This window comes from Felis catus, unplaced genomic scaffold (genome assembly GCF_018350175.1).
Source record: "Felis catus isolate Fca126 unplaced genomic scaffold, F.catus_Fca126_mat1.0 Un_scaffold_39, whole genome shotgun sequence".
Classification (NCBI taxonomy): Eukaryota; Metazoa; Chordata; class Mammalia; order Carnivora; family Felidae; genus Felis; species Felis catus.
In genome coordinates, this window is record NW_025408536.1 from 369,330 (window position 1) to 395,483 (window position 26,154).

Consider the following 26,154-nt stretch of genomic DNA (forward strand, 5'->3'; position numbering starts at 1 on the left):
GACTGTGTATGTAACTTTCCCATCTTAGGAAGCTGAAAATGACACTGTGAACTGGCGGCAAAGAAGAATCAGCTAGCAGCTGCAGGTAAAATTTGAAAGTAGCTACAGAAGGGGCGCCCGGGTGGCTCAGTCGTTTAAGCGTCCAACTTCAGCTCAGGTCATAATTTCACAGTCCGTGAGTTCGAGCCCCGTGTCAGGCTCTGTGCTGACAGGCCAGAGCCTGGAGCCTGTTTCAGATTCTGTTACATCTCTCTCTGTCCCTCCCCCGCTCATGCATGTGCTCTCTCTCTCTCTCTGTCTCAAAAATAAATAGACATTAGGGAAAAAAAAGAAAATAGCTACAGAAGAAATAAACAAGTACAAGTGAGTTCAGCTAGTAATTACCAGGAGCTCATGAAACCGCTGTTCATTTTTTGGTTTTTAATCTTTTTGAAAAGTTTAAAGTCAACATATGCATAGAGTATTAACAGATAAAAAAGGTAAGTTTTAGAAAGAATAAAATAATTAAGTTTCTAAACATTTGCAGATCTCAAGTAGTGACCAGACTGTGTGGAAACTTTGTCCATGCTAACATTCCTCGGGGGTGGTGTCAATTGTCGTCATCTGTAGGAAAGCAGTGTGTCGTACAATGAATCATACCCATCAACGTGGTAGTGCCATTTCATGGCCCTCGTCTTTGCAACCCTGGGAAACATGGTGAGGATATAAGTTATAGAAGAATAGATCTTTATGATAAAAGACACTTGTCACATGATGAGTTAGAGAAAGATTGAAAATGGGAAGGAATTCTATGAACTCTGAACCCTACAGGCATGGGATAATGAGTAAGGAAAGGATGTGACAATAGCTTTGATCCTACTGTACATTGATAATCATGGGCAAAGTGTTTCATGTGTAAGAATAAATTGTATCAGGGGACAGATATGAGGTTGGTGGGAACGTGGGCAGCTTATTTAAAATCATACCCAATATTGGGCCTTATCTGACAAGAGCAATTGTAACTCACAGGCAACAAATTGAACAAACACGGGAACAGCTGCAGCAGGCAGAGCTCACCTTTAGATACCAGGTAACCTGAGTTCTGCCTGACATACTGAACCCTTAGCACCTCATGCGGGTGAGTGTAGTGGCCCTTGGAATCCCTAACCACGGGCTTTTCCTTGTTGGCTTTTTCCGCTTGCAGTTCACGAGATGAATGCTCAGGACAACTAGGCAAGTGTTTTCTTGTTTCCTCCTCTTTCTTTGGTGCACAGTGTGCCACCACCTTCCGACTGAAGGTGGATGTGTTTTTTCTCCCCCGGATCAAGACTCAGATCTGGGACAGGGAGATGGCGGAGCAGGGCAGGGAGGTCGCTTACTTGAAATACAGGTGTGGTCATTTGACTTGGGTGTTTCCAGGGATGACGCCTGCACTGTTAGTTGTCTAGTAGACGACGTGGTGTTGCAACTCTTATAGAAGTCCATTATTTTTCTGTATCCAAGACTGGACGGGATGGAAGCAAAGAGGCTGCCTGAGGGATACACGAGGCAGAAACCAATCACTGCAAGAACCCTCCAAGGCGAGGTAAGGAGCACGTTGTGATGTGCTGCAGTCCAATTTCTGCTGTGCAGCCTGTTCCTGTGTGGTCTGGAAAGAATCACACGCACTAAGGACGGCAGGTGGTCTGAAGGGGTGACAGAAGGGTGTTCTCCTCTGGTGCCGCAGACAATGAGGCACTTGTCCCTGTGACTGGTGGAGCTCATGCCCCTCCTCTGACGGTGACCCTCCCACCTCCTCTAGCATCCCCCTGTCTGAAGAGCCTGGAAACTTTCTTCCCACCCGGACACAATGTGAAGACTTTAGTTTATTTGAGGAGAAGGTCATTTATTCACTAGTTTGAAAAGTCTTTCTTTTGGTGTGTTTTGGGAACTGTAGCCCTACATCCGTCCACTCAAGTTCCATAAAGCTTAGCTTAGTCCTCTGATGGTATCAGTGCAACTCTGCAGCTCCACTGCTAACTTCTGACAGTTTTCCTTTTCTCAATAGTGTCAAATTAGTCTTTCCTTATATACTAACTGCTCTCATGTGGAAGGCAGCTTGTAGATAAGCTGGGAGATTGAACAATTTGCCTGAAGAAATGCACCCTTCTTGAGGACTCATTGAGGCTATACACCAAACCAGTGTTCTCAATGTTATTCTTTTTTGTTAAGTTTATTTATTTTGAGAGACGCATAGACAGAATGCCAAGCAGGCGTCACACTGTCAGTGAGGAACCCAACGCTGATCTTGAATTCACAAGTTGTGAGATCGTGACCTGAGCCAAAATTAAGAGTCGGATGCTGAATCCAAGCATCCTCAGACTAATTCCTGATCTGTAATGAAATCGTGATTTCCCATGATGTATACTGAGAAAACTGTTTTACTGGTGAATTCTAAATTGCTATTTGCACCTGACCTGTCCACAGTTATGTGATTAATTATGAAACAACATGAACTAGGGCACCGTGAGGTCTTTATCACGGTTCTCCCCCTTAACCTTGGGGGTCACCTGAGGCATTTGGGATACCCTCTGCCTCTGGTGAGGGACCTGACTGTAGGGAAAAGTTTAAGATATTTGAGGAATGAGTTGAGGGATTGTTTTCATTCCGCACAGTCCTCTGAAAGCAGAATAAACCTCTGTCCCTTCTAGGGTCTTTAGTAAATCGAGAAACTGCTGAAACCTCTGTGGGTTACAGCGGCTCTGACTGTACCAAGAATGCAGACAAGGGCAAGGTAAATGCCGGGGCCATGCTCAGTTGTAACTCTTTTGGGAAACCCTCATCTTTATGTACAGTACGCTCTCCCGGCCTTGTCTCGTTTTGCGTGTTGTGTGATATGTCTGTTTGTTGCTTCTCAATTTTTAGTCTGTCAGCTTTCTGTGGTAAGTTTAGAAGCCAAAAGCGCTTAGAGACTGAGTACCTTAAGGTTTTTCCGTGAGGTTCAGGAAATAATGAGAGGAGGATGACTGCACACTCCAAACAGATGTCTCCCGGCCTGGGTGATCCTTTCCAGACCTCACCTCTGTGGGAACAGTGTGGCTGCTGTGTCTTCCTTTCTTGATTCTGGCTAGGAGATGAACCTGTTAGAAACGACATCATGACTCCAACTTTCTATTATGTGCCCTGTGCCATTTAGAGTGGTCACAGAGAAAGCCAATATCATCACTCATCACCTGTCCGTCTTTGTCGGTAAATGACTTGTCTGGAATCCTCCAGCTATACCTTAGGTAAAAACAATTTGCACACTGTGTCCTTCAATTGTGTTTCTATGAGCAGTTGCTGGTTGTGTCCCCAGTCACTGTTAGAGCTGATATAGTCTCATGACACATACCAGTTTTATACCAAAACACTTGCGTGAAATCTGTTATGTGAAATTCTCCCTCTTTTTTTCCATTGCACATAATGACTCTGTGTCCTGTCGTATGCTTAAAGTCAGAATTCCCTATGAATTAAGATGAACACATCTGAGCTTTGTAGACATTCACCACAAGTAACTCGTTCTTCACAGAAGACTCTCCTTCCCCTGCAAGATTCCAGGCATCCTCCACTGCCCACAGGTCTCCGAGGCCTTTGACAACACTTCAAGAGGGAAGACTCCTTTCTCAGGGAGAGGAGCAGAGGAGGCACAGTGAGGGTCCGGCTGCAGAATATTTTGCCAGGAGTGGCTGTGATTCCATGAGCAGAATATGAGCCATTTGTTCCCACTCATTTTTTGTGTGTTCTTAATATAGCAAAAGCAGAGCATCTGGAGTTGGCGTAGAGGAGGGATGCAGGGTGAACCTGGACATCGATGGCTGCCTGTCTGGAGAATGCTACTTCATTAATCTGTAATTACTTCTGTTAACCCGTTAGGACAGGACCATTGCCATTTTCTTCCACAGACGTGGGCAGTGATGTGTGGTGGCAGTAGGTTAACCTCTTGCATCTACTACCCCAAGCTGTAGGTGCTATCCAGTGGCAGGGACAGAGTTTTCAGGTACTGATGCTACTCTCTTGGATCCTGGTGGCAGAGAAGGTGGCAGGTGCTGACACACTCTTCTCTGGGTTACAGCTGCTTTTGGTATTGGTTCTCTTGTCTGACATATGGCTGTAGCTGTCACTTCTGTTCTGCAGGGCAGTCTGGATCCTGGGGACCTCCTCCGTTAACTGGATGATTCTGCATGCCCCACCCCCATGGACTATTAGGCACGTCGACCTCCTGAACCTTGGTGGCCCTGGGGCCACCCGGAACCCCTCCACCTGCAACACTTGGTAAGATGATCTGAGCACTAGGAGTTGACTTGTAAAACACACTCACCTTATTTTGTTGCTGTTAGGTCCTGGGCCAAGGTGCAGAGGCGGTACCACAGACCATTGTGATGCAAGGGGAATGTGTCTGCTGCCATTACCACAATCCTCAAGTTGCTCAGGATCTCATCTTCGTCTTTTCCCCCACCATGGGTTGGTACAGGCGTCTCTTATAGAGAAGGAATGGGGCCGTATGCAGAAAATCAGACATAGCGCTTCAGCAGAAATGCCCTGTACACAGTCCACGTGCTGGGATCTGTGAGGCATGAGGCACAACGTAATGTATGTCCATTTAGTTGTGCCCCCAGCCATCCATAGTTGTTTGATGAGTGATGAATACATCTGAGTCAGGGCTTTTAGGAGTCTTCATCAAGTTATAAGGGATGGTTCTTCAAGTTCTTTTTGGGTATCACCAGAGGCATGTGGGACACCCTGTGCATGTAATTTGGGATCTCACTGGGACAAAGAGTTTAAGTTGTCAGAAGTATGAGGGGAGGGTGTTTTGTTTTGTTTTTGACCTCCAAACAGTCTACTCAAATCAGAATAAACCTGCATCCCTTCTGGGGCTTTTTGCAGGTCCAGAAGTAGATGTCACAACCAAGAGTGACATCGACACTGGCTCTGCCAAAACTGCCGAGAAGCACAAAGTAAATGCTGTGGCCATTTTCAGTTCTAAGTCTTTACGGACCGCCACATCTTTCTGTACAGGACACTCTCCTGCCATTGTCTCTGGTTTGTGTGTCGTATGGTCTGTCTGCTGTTCCCCCCCCCCCCCAAATGCAAAACATTTACTGCCGAGTCTACGGGCTTCCCTATTTCCCAGCTGGCATGTTTTTGTGGTAACTTGAGCAGCTAAGCATGCCTAAAGGTGGGGGCCATAGGGCTTTTCTAATGTGTTCCAGGAATAAATCAAGGAGGATGACACCACACTCCACTTGGAAGTCTCCTACCTTGCCTCATTCTTTGTGGATCTCCTCAATGTGGAATCTTTGCTCTTGCTGTGTCTTCCTCTCCTGTTTCCTTCTATTGAGGATTTTAACGTACTCAGAAAAATCTGTGGGTATCGTTACAATTTGAAAATGCGAACTGCCTTCACTCCAATTTATATTTTTGTATGTGTCCTTTAGAATGTAAATTTCATACCCATCAGCATTTTGGTAAACATGCTGTCCAGAGTCCCTTCAGGTGTGCCCTGGGCACAAATATCTGAAATATAAGAGGTGGCATATCAGTCATGGAAAACATGCACTGGAACTTAAGTTGTGAAGAGAAAAAATCCAAAATTACCTGTGTGGCAAGTCCCCACGGTGTCCTTCACTTGTATTCACATGAGCACATTCTCTCGTGTCCTGTGTCACAGGTACAGCTAAAACATGGAAACTTACACCAGACATCAAAGTGCATTTGTGTTAATTTTGTCTTTTAGAATTTCAGCTCATTTTTCCAGAGGACACAATTACCCTGCAAAGTGTACTGCACTTAAGCTGAGAAGTACCTCCGAAGTAAAATAACTTAGCTGAACCCAACTAACAGGTATAGGTTACCTGTTTCTCTAAGAGCACACTTTCCCAGGTCCTCTGCAGGTCCTCAGGATCCCCATCTCCCCATGTGTCTCTGTGCCCATGGATAGCACTTCCAGAGAGGAGGAGACCCCATTGTCGGGACAGAAGTAGATTGGGCACAGGCAGGGGCTTAGAGGCAGAGCTTTGAGCCATGAGGGCTATGATTCCATGTGTGGACACTGGTATTGTCATTCCTTCTCATTCTGTAGTTCTTCATATACACAATAAACAGCCTTTGTGGTGAGGGGGATGAAGGGGGGAGAGTGATCCTGGACACAGATGTCTTCCTAGCTGGAATATGCTACCTTTTTAATGTGGTATTCAGTCTATAAATCTTGGAGAAAAAGGGCCCTTGCCGTTTCTATGTTTCCAGACACGTGGGGACACTAGTTGATCCCAATCACATCCATTCCCCACCCCAAAGCTGTAAGTGGAACCCAAAGTGTGGGTAGAGATTTTGGCGCTGATGTTGCCCTCTTGGAGCCTGGGGGTGGGGAAGCTAGTAGGATATGAGCACTGCTGCTTTGGGTTTCTGCTTTTTCCTGGTGTTGGTGCTCTGTTCTTTCCTATGAACATACCTCTCATTTCTTTTCCGCAGGCTATTTTGTATGCAAGAGTCCTGGTCCTTTCCCAGGATTGCCTTGCAGGCTGTGCCCCGTGGACCACCCTTCACCACCAGTCATGGGCTATAGGCCACATCCCCCTCCTCCACCTACTCTATTTGTTAAGATGACCTGAACTGGCTGAGTGGCTGGTAAAGTATATTCATCTTCTTCATGATTGACTTTGTGGCAATGATGTAGAGACGGTTGTGAGTCTTGGCAATCCAACTACAAACTGCCTGAGGACACTGTAGCATATCTCAAGTTTCTCAGGACATACATACAATGGGCAGTGGCATGTCCCTATAATACAGTGAGCTATACGTTTCTCTTGTCAAATGAAAGAGGAGTTTTTACACAAAAGCAGACGTATCAGCAGTACTGGTGCATATGTTGGAGACACAATGTGTTGGGTTCTGTAATGAATGAGGTGCACCCCTAACTTTTAGAGCATCAGGTGTCCTGTGTGACAGAGGGACATTCATTAAACGATGCAGACCTGGTGATCACCAACATGGAAACACCAGTGAGGATCCAGGGCAAAACCAGGGGAGCCTTGAATCATATAGGAATAGAAGGGAAGTTGAGCACAGTAAGCAGAGTTTGAGGAGGTGCAGAGGGGAGGGTGTTGGGGTCAGTGAGATGCAGTTGGAGGTCATTCCAGCCACAGCCTGAGCAGGGAGTGTGAGGTCCATACGGAACTGCTATGTGGGATCGCTCTCAGTGCAAAGTGCACGCAGGTAATCACCTAAAAAGATTCTCGTCTCCCTGCATTTTCCTGAAGGTTCTGGATATTTGTGGGGGGAAAAGAGCCCTGGATATATGAGGTATTTAACTTGGTCTTATGAAAATACTGTATGCCCAAGTTCATATCCCTCAAGAGACTAAAAGTGGGGACAGGGTCTAGATCAGCTGAGTCATCCTACAATTCAGGGCTGGCCAGATGACACCACTGCTGGACCCCTGTCATCACCCTGACTACAGCTTTGCATCTCCTCAAACTTCTCTCACAATATTATGACAGCTGTGTTATCTGTGAAAACAGGGGTAATATTTCTTTCTAAGAACAAGAGAAAAAGAAGACATTCAGTGCATAAAGCGTCTGCAAAATCTCTGGGAACGGTCCCCTCACGCTTCTCACAGTTTCAATTAAGATATCGCCACACAATGATCCTCCAAAAAAGATGGTCACGGGAGTTCATTAAACTAAGACTGTTAACAACTCAGCCCAGGGAGTGGGAATCACTGTTTTAAAAAATAAGACAATGTCCCTCGTTTTTCTATTAGAATTCGGGCCCTGTCACACAATGAAAGAGAAGATAATTATGAGAATGTGTACATTCAGAGACCTAGATCTGAAGACAATCATTTTCTATTACACATAGTCTCACAGATGCAGCCGCACACTAAAGTGCTCATCTGAGGCCACAGATAAACTACAGAAGACAGAATGCATGTAGGAAAACATAAGATCACAGGGGAATAAACCAAAATCTCTTTGCCTTATAGGACAACTCTTTTGAAATTGAAGAGGACTGTGCACGGTGACAGACAATCGTGTTTGCATATACATTGTAAGAAGGTGTCAGATCTACCTGAATGCTTTCCCTGCCCATCCTGTCCCCTCCACTTTGTCCTTCCTACTGTCCCCTAATCTACGTTTCATCGTTTTGTCTCTGTGCCAGCGTCTGCTTCTAGGGCCATCTACTCTCGCTCCCCATTGAGTGCACACAGTGGGGTTCCTGTACACACAGGTAACAAAGTGCCAGAAATGGTGGTGAGGGAGGATAGAAGCAAGATCACCCTTTGTGCGGGGGAGCCTGAGGGAGTTTTCCGGGGCGATGGGAACTACCTATATCTAGATTGATGGGGTGCTTATGCTCAATTATTTTGGAAATATTCCCTGACTCCATGGTGCCTTGGGGTCAGACAGGTATCTGTCCTTAGGAAATGGCTGAGTTCTAATGGTGGAGAAGGATGAGGGACCAGCAGTGACTGTGGTAGAGGAGTAAGGGTCAGACCCACGCCCAGGATGCCAGGTCTCCACAGACAGCACCAAGTGTAGGAGGATTCTGAGGAGCAGAGATTTCTTGATCAGACCCATGGACTACATAATCCTCCTGTAGCTTCCTCACTGAGCGATGGCTAGAGCCGAGGCCAGCAGCTGGAGGACACCTGATCATGGCTGGAGTGGAGCAGTGGGCCTGGGGGATTGAGTCAGGGAAAGGGCCAGGCAGAAGGTAGTGACAGGGAGTTTGAGAGACAAACGGAAGAGAAGAGAAGGGACCCTTCTCTGCTGACTTCACCTACATTTCTGTGTGACCAAAACGAGACCCTTGTCTCCCACGGAAGGGAAGAGGGCTGGCAAAACACCGAGTGACATACTCAGCTCAAGTGCCCAGGGTATCTGCCTTGCTCTTGAGTACCTAACACAGGAAGCACGTGCTTTCTGTTACCATTGGAACTGCAGCTCGTACCATTCAGTGAAAATCAATCCAATTATGCATCCCTCAGCATTAAAGTACTCCAACAAAATTAAGTGAACAGACTGAAAGATACAAGGCAGGATAAAGTCCAAAGGTAGAGCGATGGCAATACTTACGGGAATACAGTCTATCCGAAAAGGAGGTAGGTACCCTAGTGCAGGCCTCAGCCACCTGGGCAATATCTGAAAATGTTAAAAAAAAAAAAAAAAGTCCTTACTCCAAAAGCAACATTAGCTCTAGACACAAAGGGATCATGATTAAGGTTTAGAGAGCAACCATAGGACTTCATGGTGCTGTATCCATGAGATCAAGTTTCATCAAATTATACCCTTTAAGTTGAGGCTCTTTGTTATATGTAAATTATACCTCATTAAAGAGAGTTTCAAAACATAAAATGCTAGAAGCAAATGTGGGAACGTTCCTTTCTAATCCTGAAGTGCAAGGGTGAGATGAGTCTGTCTGCCCATGTCTCAAAAATCCAAAATAATACACTTAAAAAATTAATAATAGCAGAGTAAGCAGACCCTGAGCTCACGCTGTCCCATGTTTTCAACTGCATAACATCCACATCCAAGTCCATGAACCAGAGAGGGATCCAAGACTGGCACAACAAACTCCGCACCTAAATAGAAGCTGCAGCAGGAAGGTTAGGAAGGTCCGAAAGTTGGAGGCTGGCTGCCTGCAGAAGGAGCAGAGAAAGTGAGCCCTCACACGAGGGAGCTGACACAGGAAAGACTAATCTCCATAACATTTGGCAGTAAAACCCAGAGGGGCTGAATTCCCTTGAGTTTAGATCCTGGCGCTTTGGAGGTCAGCTGACCCAGCACCGGGTGATCCAGAAGGATGAGTGATAGCCAGGTCCCTGCCTGTGTAGAGACGCAACGTAAACATGGCATTTCACACAATGCTTAGGCCACAGGAGACACATGTGTTCATGCTGATTCTTGATTCTTGACTCAGCTGGCCTGCCTGGGTCCCACTGACACCACTGAGAGCAAGCAGAGCCCACAACAGACACGCAATCAGTGCAGACCCCTGCACTGAAAGGAAAAGTAACCCAGACACAACAGCAGGGAGTGAGCAATACCCATACGCTATCCTCCTGAAGGTCCAGGTCCTATAAATGGAGACGTGCACTGCTGAGGACTCCAGGACCTCTTTTTCATACTGTCGTTAATTTCAAGATCAAAAGGCACAGCGACTTTCTTAACACAGAGAAATAGAGCCAGAGAGACAGACAAAATGGACACACAGAGATGTTTAGCCACAATGAAAGACCTAGTCAAAGCCACAGCCAGAGATCTAAGCCAAAGAGATATAAGTAACATACCTGATACAGAATTTAAAGCAATGATCATAAGGATACTCACTGGAGTTGTGGAATGAGTAGAAGAGTGAGACCCCTGACAGAGTTAAGATATAACACAGTTAGACACCGAGGACACAATAAAGGAGAAACATGCTTGCTGGAGTGAACAGAGGGATGGAAGAAGCAGACGAACAAATTAGTGACCTCGAAGACGGAGTGGTGGAAATTAATCACATTGAACCAAAGAGAGAGAACAGAATTCTGCAACGTGAGATGAGACTAAGGGAACTCAGTAACTACAGGAAAGATAATAGTATTCGTATTGTAGGAGTCCAGAAGGAAGAGAAAATGGGGAAGAAAATTTATTTGAGGAAACAATAGCTGAAAACTTCCCTAATTGGGGGAGGGACACAAACATCCACATCCAGGAGACTAGAGAACTCCCATCAAAATCAGGCCAACACACAAACTTTTGTAAGCAAACTTACAAATTAGGGTGAGAATAAAGAAAACTCGTAAAAGCAGCAAAACAGTCCTTAACTTAGAAGGGAAGACCCATAAGGCTAGCTACATATTTCTGAACAGAAACTTGGCAAGCCAGAAGTGAGTGACATCACATATTCAAAGTGCTGAATGGAAAAATCAGCAGCCAAGAATACTCTATTCAGCAAGGCTATCTTTCAGGATGAAGGAGACACAGACTTTCCCAAACAAAACCTAAAGGAGTTTGTACCACTAAACCAGTCCTGCAAGAAATATTAAGAGGGATTCTTTGAGTGGAAAGGGGAGACCAACAGTGACAGTATAGAGGTAGAAGACAAATTCAAGTAAAAAATGAACATTTCTGGAAAAAAAATCAGTTAAAGTACTCAGAGAAATGGATTTGAAATATAATAACATCTGCCAAAAACCTAGGGAGGAGAAAGTAATGGGTTCAAAGGTAAATGACCATCAACTTAATACAAACTGCTAAATGCAGAAGAGGTTCTATAAACACCTAACAGTAGCCAAATCCTAAAACCAGTCATACATATGCTAAGAATAGAGATAAGGAAATCAAAATATATCACTAAAGAAAATAAGCAATACATGAAAGAAAGGCAAGAAAGGATCAGAGAAAGTCACTAGAAACCACAACAAAACAGGCAATAAAATGGCAATACATATATACATATCAATCAATTTTGTGGGAAATGGAGTGAATGCTCCAATCTAGAGATGTAGGGAGTAAGAACGGATGAAAAAACAAAACAGATTCAGATGCCTACAAGTGACCCACTTTACACCTCAAGAATGATAGTGAGGATAGAGAAACATCACACAAATGAATGTCAAAAGAAAACTGGAGTAACAATACTTGTATCAGAAAAAAATACACTTAAAAAAGTACATAACAAGAGACAGAGGAGGACAGTCTATAACAGTAAATGGTACAATCCAAAAAGAAGATATAACAACTGTAAATATATCCCACAATTGAGTGGGATTTGTTCCCAAGCTACAAAGGTGGTTCAATATTCGCAAATCAATCAATGTGATACAATACATCAACAGGAGAAAGGATAAGAACCAGATGATCGGGGCATCTGGGTGGCTCATCCTTTAACAGTCTGAAATCAGCTCGGGTCATGACTTCATGATTCCTGAGTTCATGTCCCACGTCAGACTCTGTGCTGAAAGCTCAGATCCAAGAGCCTCCTTCGAATTCTATGTCTCCCTCTCTCTCTGCCCCTCCCCTGCTCACGCTCTGCCTCTCTCAAAATTAATAAACATTAAAAGAAAAGAACCATACAGTCCTTTCAATACATGCAGAAAGGAACATTTGCAAAGTACAGCATCCGTTCATGCATGTAACCCCCTAAAGTAGGTTTAGAGGAAACATACATTAACGTCATAAAGGTTAACTATAAAAACCCTGCAGTTATAATCAACCTTAATGGGGAAAATCTGAGCGCTTTTCCTGTAAGGTCATGAAGAAGACAAGGATGTTTCCTCATACCACTTTTAGTAAACAAATTCCTGGAAGTCCTAGCCACATCCAGCAGACAAACGAAACGAAACGATTTGCAGATTACATGACACTATATATAGAAAACCCTAATGAGTGCACCCAATAACTGTTAGAACTGATAAATGAATTCAGCAATGTCACAGGATACAAAATCATTGTACAGAAATCTGTTGCATTTGTAGACAATATGGAAGCAGTAGAAAGAGACATTAAAGAAAACAGTCCCATTTACAGTCATACGCCAAAAATAAGATATCTATGAATAAATCTAACCAAAGTGGTGAGCGACCTATACTCAGAAAAGTATAAAACAGTGATGAAAGAAATTCAAGATGACACAAAGAAATGGAAGGACATTCCGTACTCATGGATCAGAAGTACAAATATAGTGAAAATGTCCATACTTCCCAAAGCAATTGACAGAATTAATGGAATTTCCATCAAATTACCGACAGCAGTTTTCACAGAACAACAGTCCTAAAATTTGTATGGAACTAGAAAAGACCGCAATATTCAGAGTAAACAATCTTTATGTGAAGTGATAATTATGGATGGCACTATGCCTCTGGATCTTCTGCTCCAAAACACAATAACTCTGGCTTAAGCATTTGAACAAACGTTAGGCATATCCCAGCCAAGGATCATTCTACAAAATACATTGTACCAACGTACCCTCAAAACTTTGCACCTTATGAAAAATATGGAAAAATCTAAAAATCATCATGGCCAAGTGGAGCCTAAGGAGACAGGATGACTGTAATGTGGCAGCTGGGATGAGTCTGGGCTAGGAGAGGTTAAAACCGAAGCAATCTGAATACAGATATAAACTTTACTTCATACTACCATATCTCTTTGATACCTTGATTGTGATCATGTACCAACCATTATGACATCAACAGTGAGAAAACAGTCTGATGTATGTGGATACTCAGTATTATCTTCCCAATTTTTTTTGGTAACTAGAAACCCATCATGAAAGAATAGATTATTAGTAATCATGGTTTTTCTACACATAAGATTATATAACCAGTTCCAGTATTAGTTACTAGTGATGGCCATGTACCTATTCTTGTTGTTCTTACTATTGTTTAATTTAAATAACAGCATTCATGGTACAGAAAACTGAATGCATGATAAACACTTCATAGAAATATCTAGCTTTACATATTTTAAGATAATAACGTATGTATATAACACTCTATTATGTGGTATGTAAATTAAGTGTTTTTCTGATCTTGAACGAGCATGTCATTGAATGGCTTTCCATAAAGGTGGTTATGCTAGATCATGAATGAGTCTCAGATTTTACAGGATGTACGTCACATCATGCCTGAACATTGTCAAAAATAAAAACATACACGCAGACAGATGAAGCATTGTGACTGGCTCACTTATTGTAAAGAACCCTTGCTTTAATATTTTCACGTATACTTTTAGCAGGAATATAAGAGAATCAAATATTTCCAAATCAAAGAGATATTCAAAGACTGGAAGAACGATAGGGAGTTCAAAGGGTTTCAGAAGGATAAGATGTGACCATGAAGGGGGAGTCACAGGCAAGCAGCTTTCTCTGGTCCACACTGACATGTTTGCATGAGGATATGTGACTTGCCAAAGGGTAAGTCCCAGAAGTACCAGAGGGAAAGACAACGCTTTAGGGCGGGGTGACGTGGAAAGGGTGCTTCTGTGCCTAAGAGATGGGTCAGCAACCTGGCTGGGGGTCCCTGCGTCAAAGACTTCAAAAGGCCAGCAGTAACCTATACTCACAAAGATCTTAGTAACATAGATCAAAGTAACTTAGAGCCACAAAGATCTTAGAGCCACAGAGTCGACCTTCAACTATGATTAGGAGATGGTCAGAGTTTCACAGGATATGATCTTTGAGCCGGCAGTAGATGGCTAAAATATTATTTAGGGCTATACATTTAATGAAAAAAAATGTATGTGTAAAAATTTGGGTTTGGAATGTTAAGAAAAATCACAGGCCCATCATGGAGTTACTTACGTTAAGGCCACATGTCACTAAACCTAATTTCATTCCTGCAGGAATGTAACCTTTCACCGGTCAGCAAATAATTTCCTAGTCAGTACTGGAAATTTAACTGATAGATCCCTGCCATTCCCCTCAGAGAGGCAGTCTTGCCTAAATAAGGTATTCCATGCCACTTGTTTTTTTTTAAGTTTATTCAAGTTAGAGACAAAGAGAGCACATGCAAGAGAGGGGCAAGACAACAGGGAAAGAGAGAATCCCACAACCAAGAGGTCATGATCTGAGCCAAGATCAAGAGTCAGACACTTAACCAAGCCATCCAGGCACCCCGAGAATGTGGAGTTTCAAAGGTTAGCAGTCTTGGCTGGGATACAGCCATGATGGCACTGGCCTACTCCTGAAAAGAAGGCAGCCAACAACTTGCAGTCAGATGGCATTGAAACAGTGATCTGTACAACACCTGGTGCACACACTGGAGAGATTATACACTGATCGGGGAGAACATCCCTGAGAAGCAGTGTTCACAATGAGGGGACAAAGAGCTAGGACAGGTGGGCTGCGTGGCACCATTTCCCTGTTCTGCACACCTCCCCCCCAGCAAAAAAAACACAGAGCCATATGCTGGAAACAAGGCAATCCCCACACTGGGTGCCTAAGCTGCTTACACCAACCCCAACTTCCTGGGTTCTGGCGAGACTGGCCTAGGTCACTGAAGCTTGCCTCTGTCGCAATGGACCTGGCCCATTCCCCAGAACACCAGTGGAAGCCCATGACCAGACCACCTCTCTTGACCAGACAGTTATGCTTCACTTCTAGTGGCAATCGTTTCAAGTCTCATTTAACAAGCAGATCGGAGCAGACCTAGATAAGTCTCACCACATTGTGGCCAAGGACCATACATTGCTCATACAACTGGCTTGAAGGATAGTGCAGCCAGAACATAAAACAGTGCATGCAACACACACCACAGACACTCCGTGATGTGCCAGGCCCTGGACACTTGATGATCTCCTCCTCATAAAGCCATTCATCTCAGAGGCAGGTAACATAATGAGCTTTGGTAACAGAGAAAGCAAATACTCAACCAAAATGCCAAGACAAGAGGAATGCATCCCAAATGAAAGAACAAGATAAGGTCGTGGCCAGGGACATGGAAGGAACACTTCCAAACTCATTCTATGAGGCAGGTATGGCCTTGAGTCCAAACTGGACAAAGACCCCACCAGAAAGGAAAACTACAGACCAATTTCCCTGATGAACCTGGATGCAAAAATTCTCAACAAAAAGTAGCAAACCGGATCCAACAATACATAAAAAGGATTATTCAGGACAGTGAGGTGGATTTTGTTCCTGGAATGCACAATAGATTCAATATCTGCAAATCAACTGATGTGATACATCACATTGATAAAAGAAAGGATAACAACCACATGATCCTCTCCATAGATGCAGAATAAACGTTCGACAAAATGCAGCAGCATCCTTTCGTGGTGAAAAAAAAAAAAAAAAAAAAAAAAAAAAAAAAAAACCTCATGAAAGGAGGGATAGAAGTATCATGCCTCAACATGAGAATATCCAGATATGAAAGTCCCACAGCTCATATCATCTTCAATGGTGAAAAACTGAACACGACGGGGATATCCACTCTCAGCACTTTTATTCACCATACTGTTGGAAGTCTTAGCCTCAGCAATCAGACATCAAAAAGAATACAAGGTGTCCAAGTTGGCAAGGAGGAATCAATCTTTCCCTGCTCACAGACGTGATACTCTCCGTGGAAAATCCAAATGACTCCACCAAAAAACTTCTAGGATTGATACAGGAATTCAGGAAAGTATCAGAATATACAATCAATATGCAGAAGTTGATTGCATTTCTATACACCAGTAATGAATCAACAGAGAAATCAAGGAATTGATGTCATTTACAACTGCACTGAAAACCATAAAATACCCAGGGATAAACCCAACCAAAGAGGGAAAAGATCAGTACAGTTAAAACAATAGAGGGTCTCCTGAGTGGCTCAGTCGGTTAAGTGCCATCTTCGGTTCTGGGCATGATCCTGCATTTGTGGGATTGAGTCCCTTGACGGGCTCTGTGCTGACAGCTCAGAGTCTGGAGCCTGCCTCAGAGTCTGTGTCTCCCTCTCTCTCTCTGCCCTCCCCCCCCCCACACACATGCGCTTTCACTTGCTCGCTCACTCTCTCAAATATAAATAAACATTAAAAAAATTAAAAGAACAAACCATACAACGTCTATAAAAGAAGTTGAAGAAGACACAAAGAAATGAAAAAAAATCCCATGCACATGGATTAGAAGAACAAATATTGTTAAAATGTCAATACTACCCAAAGCAATCGACAAATTCAATGTAATTCCTATCAAAATAACACCAGCATTTTCCACAGAGCTAGAGACAACAATCCTAAAATTGTATGGAACCAGAAAAGACCCCAAGGAGCCAAAGTAATGTTGAAAAAGAAAAACAAAGATGGAGACATTACAATTCTGGACTTTATGGTGCATTAGAAAGCTGCAATCATCAAGACAGTATGGTGTGGGCACAAGAACAGACACATAGATCAAAGGACCAGAATAGGGAACCCAGAAATGGAGCCTCAAACATATGGCTGAATAACCTTTCACAAAGCAGGAAAGAATATCCAAAGGAAAAAGAAGAGTCTCTTCAGCAAATGGTACTGGGAAAACTGGACAGTGAGAAGTATGAACCTGGACTATGTTCTTAAACTTCTCTCTCGCTCTCTCTCTCTCTCTCTCTCTCTCTCTCTCTCTCTCTCTCTCTGTTACACACACACACACACACACACACACACACACACACACACACACACCTCAAAATGGATGAAAGATCTAGATGTAAGACAGGAGACCATCAAAATCCTAGAGTAGAAAACAAGTAACCTACCTCTTTGATCCTGACTGTAACAACTTCTTGCTTGTCATTTCTCCAGACGCAAGGGCAATAAAACCAAAATAAACTATTGGGACCTCAAGATAAAAAGCTTCTGCACAGCAGAGGACACAATCAGGAAAACTAAAAGGAAACTTAATGGAATGGGAGAAGATATTTGCAGGTGACATATCAGATAAAGGGTTAGTATCCAAAATCTATCAAGAACTTATCACACTCAACACCCAAAAACCAAATAATCCAGAGAAGAAATGGGCAAAAGACATGAAGAGACACTTTAACAAACAGGACATCTAGATTGGTCACACGTGAAAAGATGCTCACCCTCATTCCTCATAAGTGAAATACACATCAAAACCACAATGAGATATCCCCTCACGCCTATCAGAATGGCTAAAATTAACATCTCAGGAAACGACAGATGTTGGCAAGGGTGCAAAGGGAAAGTTTTGCAATGCTGGTGGGAATGCAAAATGGTATAGCCACTCTGGAAAATAGTATGGAGATTCGCTACAAAAACCAAAAGTAGAACTGCACTAGGACCCAGCAATTGCACTACTAGGTATTTACACAAAGGATACATTAATGCTGACTCCAAGTGGCACATACACTCCAATGTTATAGCAGCATTATCAACAATAGCTACATTATGCAAAGAGGCCAAATGACCATTGACGGATGAATGGATAAAGAAGATGTATATTCATACAATGGAATATTACACGGCGATCAAAAGGAGTGAAATGTTGCTATTTTCAACAACGTGGAGTGAACTGGACTTTATTATGATAAAGAAAATATGTCAGAGAAAGACACACATTATATTAAATTCCACAGATGAGAGAATTCATAACACTGAAGAACGTAGTGAAAGGAAAGCAAAAATAAGATACAAACAGAGATGGAGTCAAACGATAAGACACCATTAAATAGAGAGAAGAAGCTCAGGGTTCCTGGAGGGTTACTGAATAGGGGTATGGGCTAAATGGGTGATGGGCATTAGAGACAGCACTTGGGATGAGTACTGGATATATTTTTGTAATTGACGGATCACTAAATTCTAATCCTGAAACTGTATTCCACTATAAGGTAACTAACTTGGGGTTAAATTTTAAAAAAGAAGAAATATTAAAAATAAGTAAAGAAATATACTACCAGTCAAAAGAAAAGAATATATAAATCGGGCTCTTTTAGTGGAAATGAAAGACCAAAATTGTTACAGACAAGAAAGCATCAGAGAAAACATCAAGATACAATGATAAAACAACTAGTAGGGCACTAAATATATACCTATCAATAATTACTCTAATGTAAATCGACTAAATTCTCCAATCAAAAGACATTGGATAGGGGGACAGAATGGACAAAAAAAAAAAAAAAAAGAGAGAGAAAAAGAAAACAAACAAACAAAAAAACAAGGCCTATCTAGGTACTGCCTACAAAGCCTTATTTGGACTTAAGTCACCTGCAGATTTAAATGGAGGGAATGAAAAAACATTTTTCATGCCAATAATATCAAAAGAAACCCAGTACCAATACTTCTATCGGGCAAAAAAACTTTAAAATCGAGACTGTAGTTTGGTACCCTTTAGGTCAATACCTAGCAGTAAAATTGCATGCACCCAATATTTATAGCAGCTTTATCAACAGTAGCTAAATTATGGAGAGCCCAAGTATCCATCAAGTGATGAAGGTATAAAGAAGTTGTGGGGTCTGTGTATGTGTGTGTCTGTGTATTCATGTATACGCATGTGTGTATGTGTGTGTGTGTGTGTGTGTATATTCATACATACATACATACATACATACATATGTATATACAATCTAATATGTCTCAGCTTCAAAAAGAATGAAATCCTGCCATTTGCAACGATGTGGATGGACCTAAAATGTGTTATGCTGAGTGAAATATGTCAATCAGAGAAAGACAAATATATGATTTCACTCATGTGGAATTGAAGAAACAAAACAGATGAAAACATGGGAAGGGGGCAGGAAAAGAGAAGAGTGGTAACAAACTACATGTGTCTCTTAATGATAGAGAAAAAAAAAGTGAAGGTTCATGGAGGGAGATGGGTCAGCTCGGGGCTAGATGGGGGACCTGTATTAAGAAGAGCACTTGTTGTGATGAGCACTGGGTGTTGTATGTAAGGGATGAATCACTGAATTCTACTCACGAATCCGAGAATGCACTGTATGTCAACTAAGACTTAAATTTAAAAAATAAATAAAGCTGTAACAAGAGATGAAGACGAACACTATCTCATACTAAAGGGGACAACCAAACAAGAAGATCCAATGATTACAAATTTTGATGCCCCCAACATGCAACTACCAAGTATATAAAACATTTAACAACAAACATAAAAGAACTCATTTATAATAATATAACGATATTAGAGGACTTTAACACATAACTCACATCGATGGACAGAACCTGTAAATAGAAAATCAACAAGGAAACAATGGCTTTGAATCACACACTGAACCAGATGAGTTTAACAGATATATTCAGAACACTCCATACTAAAATGACAGAGTACACATTCTTTTCAAGTGCACATGGGGCATTCTCCATAATTGATCACATTCTAGGTCACAAAGCAGGCCTCAACAGGTACCCAAAGACAGAGATCAGACCAAGCATTTTTTCTGACCACAAAGCTAAGAAACTTGAAGTTAACCATGTGTGCGTGCGCGCGCGCGCACACACACACACACACACACACACACACACACACTAAGGGGGAAAGGCCACAAATAAAGGGAGGTTAAATAACATGCTACCAAATGAATGGATCAAACAGGAAATCAATGAGAAAATACACTGAAACTAATGAAAATGAAAATACACTGGTAAAAATATTTGGAATGAGGCAGAAGCAGTCTATGATGGAAGTATATAGCAGTACAAGACTACCATAAAGAACAAGAAAAATCCCAAACAATCCTAACTTATAACTAAAGGAATGAGAAGAACAGCCGAAGGAAGGAAATAATAGAGATTACGGCAGAAATAAGGACTATAGAAACCAAAAAGACACTAGACCAAATCAATGAAACCAGGGGCTGGTTCCTTGAAAACAGTAATCAACATGAAAACCTCCTAGGCAGAGTTTTCACAAAGAAGAAGGAAAGGACTCAAGTAAATAAAATCACAAATAACACAGGAGAAATAACAGGCAACGCCACAAAAATACAGTTAGAAGATAATATTATGAAAATCTATATGCAACAAATTGGACACTCTGAGAAAAATGGAACAATTCCTAGAAACACACAAACTACCAAAACTGAAATGGGAAGATACATAAAATCTGAAAACAGAAAGAAATCAAATCAGTAATAAAAAAATTTCCCCCCAACACAAGAGTTCAGGGCCAGATGGCTTCACTAATGAATTCTACCATCCATTTAAGGAAGAGATAATATGTATTCTTATCGAATTATTACAAAAAATAAAAAAAGAAGGAAAACTTACAAATTCATCTTATGAGGTCATCATTACCCTGATACCAAAACCAGTTAAAGCCTCCACTAAAAATGAAAACTGCCAGGGCTCCTGTGTGGCTCGGTGGGTTTAGTGTCCAAATCTTAATTTTGGATTAGGACATTATCTTGCAGCGCATGGGTTCGAGTCCCACGTTGGACCCTGTGCTGACAGTGTGGAGCATCGCCAGGATTCTCCCTCTCCCTGTCTCTCTGCCCCTCCCTCACCTTTATGGACTCTATGTCTCTACGTAAATAAATACATTAAATATGTTAAAAAATTTTTAAATAAAACTACAGACCAATATCCCGATGAATACGTATGCATAAATTCACATCAAAATACCTTCAAATTGAAGTCAATAATACATTAATAGAATCATTTACCATAATCAAGTGGTATATATTCCCGAACTGCAAGGGTGGTTCCACATTCACAGATCAATCAACATGATGCACCACAGTAATAGAAGAAAGGATAAGAACAATACGATGCTTTCAAGACATGCAGGGAAACTATTTGACAAAATGTCACATCCATTCACGATAAAAACCCCTAGAAAGCATATTGGTACTCAACCTACCTGCACATAATAAAGGTCATCTATGAAAAACCCACAGGTCATCTCATCCTCAATGGGGAAAAATTGAAAGTTTTTCTTCCAAGATCGGGGACAAGACAGGGATGATCCCTCTCACCACTGTTATCCCACATAGTACTGTAAGTTTTAGCCACAGCAATAAGACAACAAAAAGAAATAAGAGGCATCCAAATTGGCAAGGAAGACACAGAACTTTCACTATTTGGAAATGACATGATGCTCTCTATAGAAAACATGAAAGACTCCCCCCAAAATTGTTAGAATTGATATATGAATTCGACAAATCAAAATATACAGAAATCAATGTACATAAATCTATTGCATTTCTGTAGACAAATAATGAATTAACAGAAAGAGAAAGTAAGGGATCAATCCCATTGACAGGTGCACCAAATACCCCAAGATACCTGGAATAAACCTAACCAAAGAGGTAAAAGATCTGTACTCTAAAGGCTGTGAAACACTGATGAAAGAAATGGAAGAGGACACAAAGAAAAGGAAATACATTTCATGTTCACGGATAGGAAGAACAAAATACTGTTAAAAGGTCTACACTCCACAAAACAATCTACACATGTAATGAAATCCCTATCCCACAAACAAAACATTTGTCACAGAACTAGAACAAATAGTCCCAAAATATGTATGGAGTGGCAAAGTCCCCAAACAGCCAAAAGAAATTGAAGACCAAAACTAAAGCTGGAGACATCACGCTTCTAAACTTTAGGTTATATTACAAAGCTGTACTGAACAGAACAGTATGGTACTGGCAACCACCACCACCCACAACAAAAACACAGACGCAGAGACCAATAGAATGGAAACCCAGGCATGAACTCATACATATATGGTCAATTAATTCTCAACAAAGCAGGAAAGGATATCCAGTGGGGGAAAAAAAGATACCCTTGGGATACATGTGTGGCTCCACAGCGTGTGATTGTGGATTCAGCTCCGATCATGATCTCAGGGCAGTGCAGAGCATATTCTCTCTCTCCATTTCTCTCTGCCCCTCTTCTGCATGTTCTCTCTCTCTCTCTCTCTCTCTCTCTCTCTCTCTCTCTGTCTCTCTGTCTCTCTCTCTCAAAAATAAATACATAAACTTAAAAAAAAAGTCCCCTCAACATGTGGTTTTGGAAAAACTAGACAGCAACCTGCAAAACAAAACAAAAACACAAACGGACCACTTTCTTACAACATACACAAAAATAAATCCAACATGAATAAAGAACTATGTGTGAAACCTGAAACCATAAAAATCCCAGAGGATACCTAACACAGGCAGTATCTTATTTGACATTGGCTGTACAAACATCTTTGTAGATATATCTCCTGAGGTAAGGGAAACACAAGCAAAAATAATGGGACTTCATAAAAATAAAAAGCTTCTGTCACAAAGGAAATAATCAACAAAACTAAAACACCTACAGAATAATATTTGTAAATGACATCTGATAAAGGGTTACTGTCCAAAATATATAAAGTTATACAGCACTCAAAAAATGAGAAATCCAATGAAAAATGGGCAGATGACATGAATGGACATTTTCCCAAGGTGACATAAACATAGCCAAGAGACACACGAAAAGATGCTCAGCATTACTCATCTTCAGGGAAATACAATTCAAAAGTACAATGAGATAACACGTCACATCTGTGAGAATAGACTAAAATCAACGAATGATGAAACAGCAGGTGTTGGCAAGGATGTGGGGAAAGAGAAGCCCTCTTGCATTGTGGGAAGGAATGCAAATTGGTGCAGCCACTCTGGAAAACATCATGGAGATTCGTCAAAAAAAAAAAATGGAAATAGAACCATGTTACGATCCAGCAATTTCACTACGAGGTATTTACAGAAAGAATACAAAAACAATTCTTCAAAGGGATACATGCACCATGAGTTTACAGCAGCATTTTCTACAAAAGCCAAATTACGGAAACGGACCAAGCATCCATCAACTGATGAATAAACTGAGATGTAGTATATGGAATGTAATATTATTCAGCCATAAAAACATGAAATCTTGTCATTTTCCACGAGGTGGATGGAGTGAGAGAATGTTATGCTGGGTGAAATAAGCCTGTCAGAGAAACACAAATACCAGATGATTTCACTAACACATGAAAATGAAACAAAACAAGGGGGGGGGGGAGACAGTGACAAACACTCTTAACTAGAAAACAAACTGAGGGGTTCCACAGTGAGGTGGGGGAATGGATGAAACAGCTGCTGGGGATTAAGAAGTGCACCTGGGATGAGCACCAGGTGATGCATGGAAGTGTTGCTCTATATTGTATGCCTGAAACGAATATTACACTGTAGGTTTCCTAAGTGCAATTTAAAGTAATAGATAACATCAGGTTAAGACACCTACCTACCAGGTTTTCTGTAGTTTTCAATCACTTCATTAGGTTGGAAAAATAACCATAATTTTTTTTAAAAAAGCATGCATGATGTGGGGGACAGTTTGTGCCCTTACCTCGGTCACTGGTTCCAGCAGGACTCGGAAAGTGGGTCCCAGCTCATTCTTCTAGAAGGTCCTGAGACGAACATTTCGTGTATTCAAGTCCTAATGGAATGCAGCTCCCGTTCTTCTGAATTTCTGTCAGCGTTTCTTACCGGAAACAAGCCTGAATCTGGAACAAACCATTGGCTGCATCTATGAGGTGAAGTCGTGGAACCCCACAATCCACGAGTCCTTTAGTAAAATACGACTTGTTCAAATACTGTCCAGGAAGTTGAGGAATTAAACACAGGAACAACCCAGAAAATGCAAGGGCCTATGCTGTTTAGCAACCATCATGCCCAGGGAAGCCACCCAGGGCCCCCTCCTCAGCACTCAGTACAACAAGGCAGCTTCTCTCTGGCGACTCAGGAGATGCCAAGTTGCTGCAAAGCTCCCAAGGTCTCCCCTGGGGCGGGTGGCAGAACCCGCTGGAAACACAGCTCTGCTCTCTGTCCTGAGACAGCAGTAGAGGCCCTGTGTCCTCTGGGAGCAGCAGCAGCCCTTCCTGCTCTGAAGTGCCCTGGGTCAGAAAAGCCAATAGTGCGCCCTCTGCTGGCCATCACTGCCTAGGCAGAGCAGCCCGCCCCTCCGGGTCTGTGGTGCTTGAGCTCTCTCTGCTGGCTACCCTGGGAATTCCTGCAATGTTGAAGGCCCTGGTCGCTCAGCTGAGGGACTGAAGGTGCTCTGGGCAACTCCGCCTGTTCTCCACAATGGGAAGGGTCTTAGTGACAGGGCCTGGGACACAAAGAAATCTTTTCCTTCTCCTTTTTTATTTGAGTGAAGAATGAAACAGAACTTATTAACACAATGACATCATTTGTAATGTTTTAAGCAATGTCCACAGCAAAATAGACCGCCAATTTACACATGCTGAGCAAGTAATTGTGTTTACCACCAGAGTATTTAGGTTAGATAAAGAATTGACACCTTTGAGAGAGAGATAACTGCTTCCAGCTATGGAACGAATGAGTCCCAGGGATACAAGAGACAGCCAATGGAATAGAGTCAATCCTGTAATAATATTGTTGCATGCTTTCACAGGATAGCTACACTTGTGCTGAAGTACAACATAATTTATAGACATATGGAATGACTACAATGTATGCCTAAAACTAATACAACAAATGTGTGAAGAATATTTCAATGAAAAGTTGACATCCTTTATGCTATCTTTATCTTTTTTTTTTTTTTTTTTTTTTGCCAATGAACTATCATTCCTGGGGCGCTTGGGTGGCTTAGTGAGTTAAGCATCCGACTTCCCCTCAGGTCATGACCTTGCAGTCCATGGGATTGAGCCCTGCGTCAGGTTCTGTCCTGACAGCTCAGAGCCTGGAGCTTGCCCCAGATTCCATGTCTCCTGCTCTCTCCCCCCTCCCTCCCTCACTCAGGCTCTCTCCAGAAAAGAAAAACAGAAACATTATAAATTAAAAAGAAAATCATTCCTAATTAAAATCTGTGAAATTCCATTTATACTAGATTCTCTAACATCACCATCTTGATGTAGAGAGCTTATATGAATAGTCACTAATAATATCTTTGATGACACATATGTGGCAGGGTCAGAATGCAACTTACAGGGAGCTACACATCTGTTATGAATTTACTGTATGTATCCTTGGCTAATATTTCCAATGAAATGTGCTTTAGGGATACAAATGTATGAAATAATGTCCATCAGTCATATAGGTCAAATTCCTATAGGACCATTCATTATGCCTTCAATTACTAATTGCCGTCTCTTCAAAATTAAAAGAAATCTGGGACAAGAAAATGTCTTTGAATTTGATGTAAGAGAAGACTATGGTGTTTTAAAAAGTTCACCTACCATCTGGCATCCTCAGTTTGGCAGTGGACAGGAGGATAAAAACCCACGATCTTGATGCACACCGCTAGCTCCAGAGGGAGAATATGGACCTTCTCGTCAAATACTTTTTATCAATATCAGCAGTTCAACTCTGCCAGGTCCAGACTGCCGGACCTGGGGGCAACACAATGCCTGATGCCTGGGTTCAGAACATGAGGAAGACCAGCTGGTAGGGAGCGGCGGGGAAATCCAACAGGGCCTGGGGCAGTGAGGGAGATGGGTCCGGGTTCCCTCCCCACAGGGCGGCTCTAGTGTTTACCTGCCAAAGAGCAGCACACTCTCCCTCAAGACATCCTTCTCCATGACAGAACATGAGGCTGTGCCCCCACAATTCCAGGAGAAATGAGGGATACCCATCTTTTCAAATGCAATAGCCTATGCAAAGCTTGGCCCCAGGGATGTTGGAAGTCTTGGAGTCACACCACCATGATGCCCATGATACCTGCCATTTCTGCCCCAGCACTCAGAGAATCTTCATACATCCCCTCTCTGGCC

At 42.2% G+C, this 26,154-nt stretch overlaps 1 long non-coding RNA gene across 8 annotated transcripts; it reads right to left on the reverse strand.

Moving 5' to 3' along the window:
- Positions 1 to 405: 405 nt before the first annotated feature.
- On the reverse strand, positions 406 to 24,924 carry LOC109495579. Of its 8 annotated transcripts, none has more exons than XR_006593642.1 (9): positions 23,769 to 24,924; positions 9,072 to 9,137; positions 5,593 to 5,685; positions 5,449 to 5,511; positions 5,256 to 5,359; positions 4,316 to 4,474; positions 2,939 to 3,098; positions 1,359 to 1,627; positions 406 to 684 (listed from the first exon to the last, which is right to left on the reverse strand). It is a non-coding gene; the product is annotated as an uncharacterized LOC109495579 (long non-coding RNA). The 8 variants fall into 8 exon arrangements; XR_006593644.1 differs by having other exon boundaries at positions 4,316 to 4,561; XR_006593641.1 differs by having other exon boundaries at positions 5,256 to 5,511; positions 5,593 to 5,671.
- Between the last annotated feature and the right edge of the window lie 1,230 nt (positions 24,925 to 26,154).